We start from the raw sequence: 6,198 nt of genomic DNA on the forward strand, positions 1-6,198 counted from the left end.
CGCACCCAATGAGAGAAGGTGGCCGTGTCAAGATAACATGAATACATCATATATTAACCTAAATCATATATCCAATACAAAAACACAAAAATAAAAACATTTCAGAGAAATGGAGCACGGGTGACCGACATAATGATACGTCGCAGTTAACTGAAATCCACAACATCATTACCATTTACTTCTTATCATCATAGCAATTTATTGGTACTACTTTACTTCTAACCACTGATGACTTGTAAAATAACTGAAATTCATGAGCACATCACAGGTACTTGTTTAATCTACAGGGTTTAGACACAATCTGTGCAACCACAAAAAAAAATCGTTTTGTGTCAAAACCCTGTAGTTTTATCTACTATACAACTAATTACTGATGACTAAAAAAAATGAAATCCACTACGTCATAGCCAGTTTAGTCTATTTTACTTCAAATCACCGATGATAAGTAAAATGTTTTAACTCTGCCTGCAGTTGGAAACCTAGGGCATCATTACCTTCCACCAACTTGACAGTACATAGTGGAAGTGTGGCGCTACGAAAATGAATATTTCAGAGAAAGTTTATTTAAAAGTTTTAAAATTTGTACTGCATATTAGGTCTAATACCCCAAATTGTATGGTTTATGGGGAAACTGATTATCTTCATCAAGGTACGAATAATTACTTATTGTGCTAAACTTTTAGTGGCGCATGATTGTAAACTTACGTATGTAATGTATCTCTATTTTTGTAAATGTTTATCTGAGGGTTAGTTTATGCACTATGTGAGATATATACTTCACTCCTGTGGTCTTTTTTAAGTCAGGATTATTCAGATTATTCAGAGAATCTCAGAGTATTCAGAGATTATTCAGAGTATCAACTTGCTGATAAAACTCTTTTGTTAAAAAACGATCATAAATGAGTTTTTACATGGTTCAGAAATGTAAAAAATTCCTCAAAGTGTTTGGATTACAGAATTTTCAATAAAAGCTTTGGACAGGAAATTTATTTTAAGAAACTTCCAAACGATTAAAGAGTCATATTTACAAAATTTAGAACCTATAATCATAAATTTCAATTTGAAACTGGAAGATGAAGTAACATAGAAAGATGTCATAGAATCTGTTCATTATGAAATAAAACACATTGGGTGACTCGCTACTATGTTTTGGAATGTCAGGCATTTTCTTTATTCTGCAACAAATTAATTGAGGAAAAATACTCATCAAATGTTTAAAACACTTCAAAAATTTGGGAATCTTTTGAATACCATAGATATTGATTCGTGAAAAAATGTCAATATTTGTTTTAAAAACATTAGCTCGATTTTTTAATTTCTATACTCTTCCTAACGTGACTCTGCAATTGTTCATATTTATGTTTTTGCCATATTATGATTTTTTCAATTTGAACTAAAGTCGTATAAAAGAAATGCTCGTGTAACTCCACACATCTCTTTTCAACTATAGACCAACTCAACTCAATTTGTCTTATAATGTATGGATCCTCCGCCATTTGAAATTGTTTCTCGCAACAAGATCTAGTATGATTCCAATGATAATCATTGGACTGCTTGATGACAGCGGGAATCCATCTGCCAATGTTAACTGTCCCGTATAAACTAAACCAATCCCATTCATAGAAATTCGAGGTTTTAAACACTTGGTCATTACATTTCTATGGCCTCTAAGCGAATTTTGTTCGGGGTTTATAATTTCATTTTCATTTCTAGCATAAACTTATTACTAGGAGAGAAGGTACCCATATTTAGAGTGGGGTATGGGTACCTTCTCTCCTAGTAATAAGTTTATGCTAGAAATGAAAATGAAATTATAAACCCGAACAAAATCCGCTTAGAGGCCATAGAAAACATTCATCGAAACAAACAAGAAAACACTTACCGAAATATACACAACAAGCAAAAACAGAGCAAACAAGACCTAATCAAAAAGCAAGATTGACAAAGAATTTAACTAAGGATTTAACTAAGGCAAGCACAACTAAAAAGTTGGTGGCACAAATGTAATCCACTGTTCAAAGTACCGATTGTTTGTCTTGTTGCTCTCAGATGACGTGTATTACCATCTGTATCTATATACATTCCGTGGGAAGAGAAGGCATAAACGATGGGAGACGTTATGAGAGGAGTCTCAAAATTAACGATACAATGTGCAAGAACATTCCCTGTATAAATAGGTTTTTATAATACCGATGTTCTAAGTTCTTTGCCCAATAGGTAATTCTTTTCTCAAAGTAAATAGCATTTACACCAACGATACATGTAGTCGAGTTTGGGAAACTGTGAGAGTCAAAGTCAGGGTATTTAGTTAAGATGTTAAGGGAAAAGAATATACCTATATTGATGCCTGTATTACACACTATATAGCAATGATACCAAAATAGCAGAAGCGCTGGTTTGATAAACGGAATTAAATTCTGCACTTGAATGAATGATCGCGCTAAAACAAGCACTGCACCAAACCACCTTGTTATTTTCGTCAATGTTTATCGTATAACCTGTAGGACATTATCTTGATATGTGCAACCTTGTTGTGATTATCTTTATCTGAAAAATACGATTCAGATACCGACACATTAGGAGCTGAAGTTTTCTGGGTTTTCTTTTATATCTTTGGTAGTATTGCAATTAATACTTCATGTGGCATTTACATCAGCAGTTTCTATTTTATCCTTAGCAGTATTGCAATTAATACTTCATGTGGCATTTACATCAGCAATTTATGAAATACCGGTATGACACAACACTTCTTTTTGGAATCCCAAACTAAACCCTGTTTTTCCTTTTTATGCCTATCTCTTTATTTATAAAACAATGTGGTTTTCACAAAGACAGGGTACGGAGGGAGAATATATTGCAATCGACTAACTGGAATTAGAATGAAAAAAAAAATCCATTGATAGTTATAGACCTCAGGTTGTAGTAATATTTTCACTTTGAAAAAAAAGTTATCATGCCAGAGGCCTTCTAAATCGATTTTGGCAGACGATTTCGTCGAGTTCCTTCATACAACGCTACGTAGGCCTTGATACCTGAATGACAATGTTAAAAATGTGTGCGAGTTCGTCAATAAAAAACAAGCAACGAAAAAATTCGTACACCGCTGATTCAAATAGCTCAAACATCAACTTGCCAAAACAAAGTATCTTATTAACTCTATATTGTGATATAACAGACGAAGTATATCATGAATCATTCACCATACGCTCAAATGCTCTGAAAGAACATCAAAGAAGTGTTCATTGATTCTCTAAATTCGTTCATCTGAAATGATCGACATGAAACAATTTTCAAAGACAACACCATATACGTCACTGTCGGCTAGAGTTTTATGGTCAACACGTCATGAAAATCGACAATTCTTATCATATATTATGGGCAATAGAAATTGTCTACAAGAAGTCTGTCATGCGGGCTATCGTATCTACTTTACAAACAGCTACAGTTTCAATTTTAAAAAGCATCTATCAAGAGAGAAGCTGTCAATGTGACATCAAACCGGGTTTTCCTGTGTGTTAACAGTATCCATAATCAATTTGTTGACTCTAAACTGAAAAACACTACTCATACAAAGAAATAGGATACTCTATATGCAATATTTTGTCAAAAAATAATCAAGCTCAACAGCTGGGTTTTTTTACTTTATCCAAACTCAAAATTCAAGTAATATGCACAGCCTTGATAAACATGCATGTACAATTGATCTGCAAAACAACAATTTACCTTGAAAACTATAGTAGAAAGTTATCCGTACAATAGGGGTACCTATATGCAATATTATGCCAAAGTTGACTAAGTTCAACACAGCCAATATTTTATCATTAATAATCAAGAAACAAAATCCAAGTAAAATGCACATCTCTGTTATATGTACAATTGATCTGCAAAACAACTTCTTACCTTGAAAACTGTAGGAAGAGTTATCCGCACAATTTGGATACCAAAGCCAAAAATAACTATGTTTAACAGCTTGTATTTTATTATAATTTTTTTTGGAAATCAAAATCCAAGTAATATGCACATCTCTGATATGTGTACAATTGATCTGTAAAACGACAACTTCGTATCTTGAAAACTGTAGGAGTTATCCATACAATAGGGGTACCCTATATGCAATATTTTACCCAAAATGGTGAAGTTCAACGGCTGGTATTTTTTCTGGTATAAACAAAATCAAAATCTAAGTAATAAGCACATCTATGATATATGTACAACTGATCTGCAAAACAACAATTTCCTATCTTAAAATTTTTAGGAGGAGTTACCGTACAATAGGGGTACCCTTTTGGCAGCCACCATTTCAAAATAGTCTTAAAATATAAATCAAATTCAATCCAAATTTCAAATTGGAAGACCAAGTCGTCCATCCAACTTTTTATCAGACTGGAGGCTACGGGAATGCAACTAAGTCATGGCACAAATTTATGCTTCAAATTTTGTAGTTGTACTCTGTATTATGGAGGTAATTTAACATCCGGATACTCTCATTCATATTGCAATGAAAAATCTCTGTAGACATTTTCTAGCCGTGTATTGAAAGCTGACAAGCTAGAAAAGAAGTATCAAAAGAGAAATTTAAGGATTTTTTCATATTATTGAATAAACATTGTTTGAACCCTGAGGTGTTGATAAATATCGAAATTGTAAAATGCACTGCATAAATATCTTGGGACAGACTATAGTACGTTATATATATTGCAGTAATGAAGTATAAATACTTTGCGGTAAGTATGTAAACTGTATATTTCAATCTCATTTAGAAAACTACGTAATTCAACCTCTAATACCTCGAGTGAACACGAAATACATGTATGTAGTTTGCAGCCAGGACTAAATACATACTGCTACTATGCAGATAGAACGTAATTTAACCTCATTTATGTACAATTCGTTGAGATGCAATTCAACCTCATTTTTATACCATGCAGTGAAGACGTAATTCCACCTCATTTAAATACTTTGAGTGAACACGAAATAAATACTTTTCAGTGAGGCAAAATATATACTATGCAGTAAGAACGTATTTCAAACTCATTTACAATGTATAAACTTTGCAATGAATATGTAATTTAACCTAATGTTTATACCTTGCCGTAAAGAGGTAATATTATACATGAGGATGTTTTATTAACCTGATTTATACATTTTTCGGCGTGTACGTTGTATACACTATGCAATAAGGGCACAATACATGTATATATTATGCAGTGAGAATTTCATTCAAACTCATACAAAAACTTTGCAATAAGGACATAATAATGTGCAATGCAGTGAGGACGTAATTCAAGCCTGTTCAAAATCTTTGCAATTCAACCTCATTTTAATGCTTTGAGTGAACACGAAATAGTTACATGTATATACTTAATAAATATACTTTGCAGTCAAAGCGTAATTTAATCTCATTTATATATACATGTATATATATATTGCAGTGAGGATGTAATTCGACCTTATCTAATAATATGTACTGCAGTGTGTATATAATACAACCTCGTTTATAAACTTTGTATTGAGGACATGATATTATACTATGCAGTAAAGATGTCATTCAACATCATTTATTTACCATGCAATGAGGACTTAATTCAATCTCTTTGTATATTATACACTCAAGATGTAATGACAATTTCAACATTTTACGATGAGGACTAATATACTGTATATTTATATTCCATATACGAAGACTGCCCCACAATATCTGTAGCTCCCGACCTGATCGTCCATCCGATTTTTTCCAGACCGGGAGCTCCAAACCTGCATTTAAAAGATTAACACATTACTTATGATTGTTTACTGCACTTTCATTAATTGATATTAAATGTTTTGTTCCATGACCCTTTGGCAAATAATACCCCAAAATTCAAATTCGTGATTTATTTATTTCTTGAGATAATGAATAATTTTTACGTAAAGACAATATAATTATCTTTATGTTACGGTTTTTCCCGCGTCTTGTTGAGATTATTTCCTATATAACTCACGTTGCCGCATATGTACATGTATTATATTCTCATGATTAAAGTGGACAGGAATAGCATGTCCACCTCTCTAAAGAGATAAGCTAGGTATCAGTAAATCTAATGCAACTGCAAATCACGGAAACGTATGATAGCTACAGGTCATAAAACTTAAACCAGCTCACTTTTGATCCCAAACTTTCTTTTACAGATGGAATACATATTATACATAGTGGAAAGA

Source organism: Magallana gigas, chromosome 2, assembly GCF_963853765.1.
Source record: "Magallana gigas chromosome 2, xbMagGiga1.1, whole genome shotgun sequence".
In the NCBI taxonomy this organism is placed as follows: domain Eukaryota; kingdom Metazoa; phylum Mollusca; class Bivalvia; order Ostreida; family Ostreidae; genus Magallana; species Magallana gigas.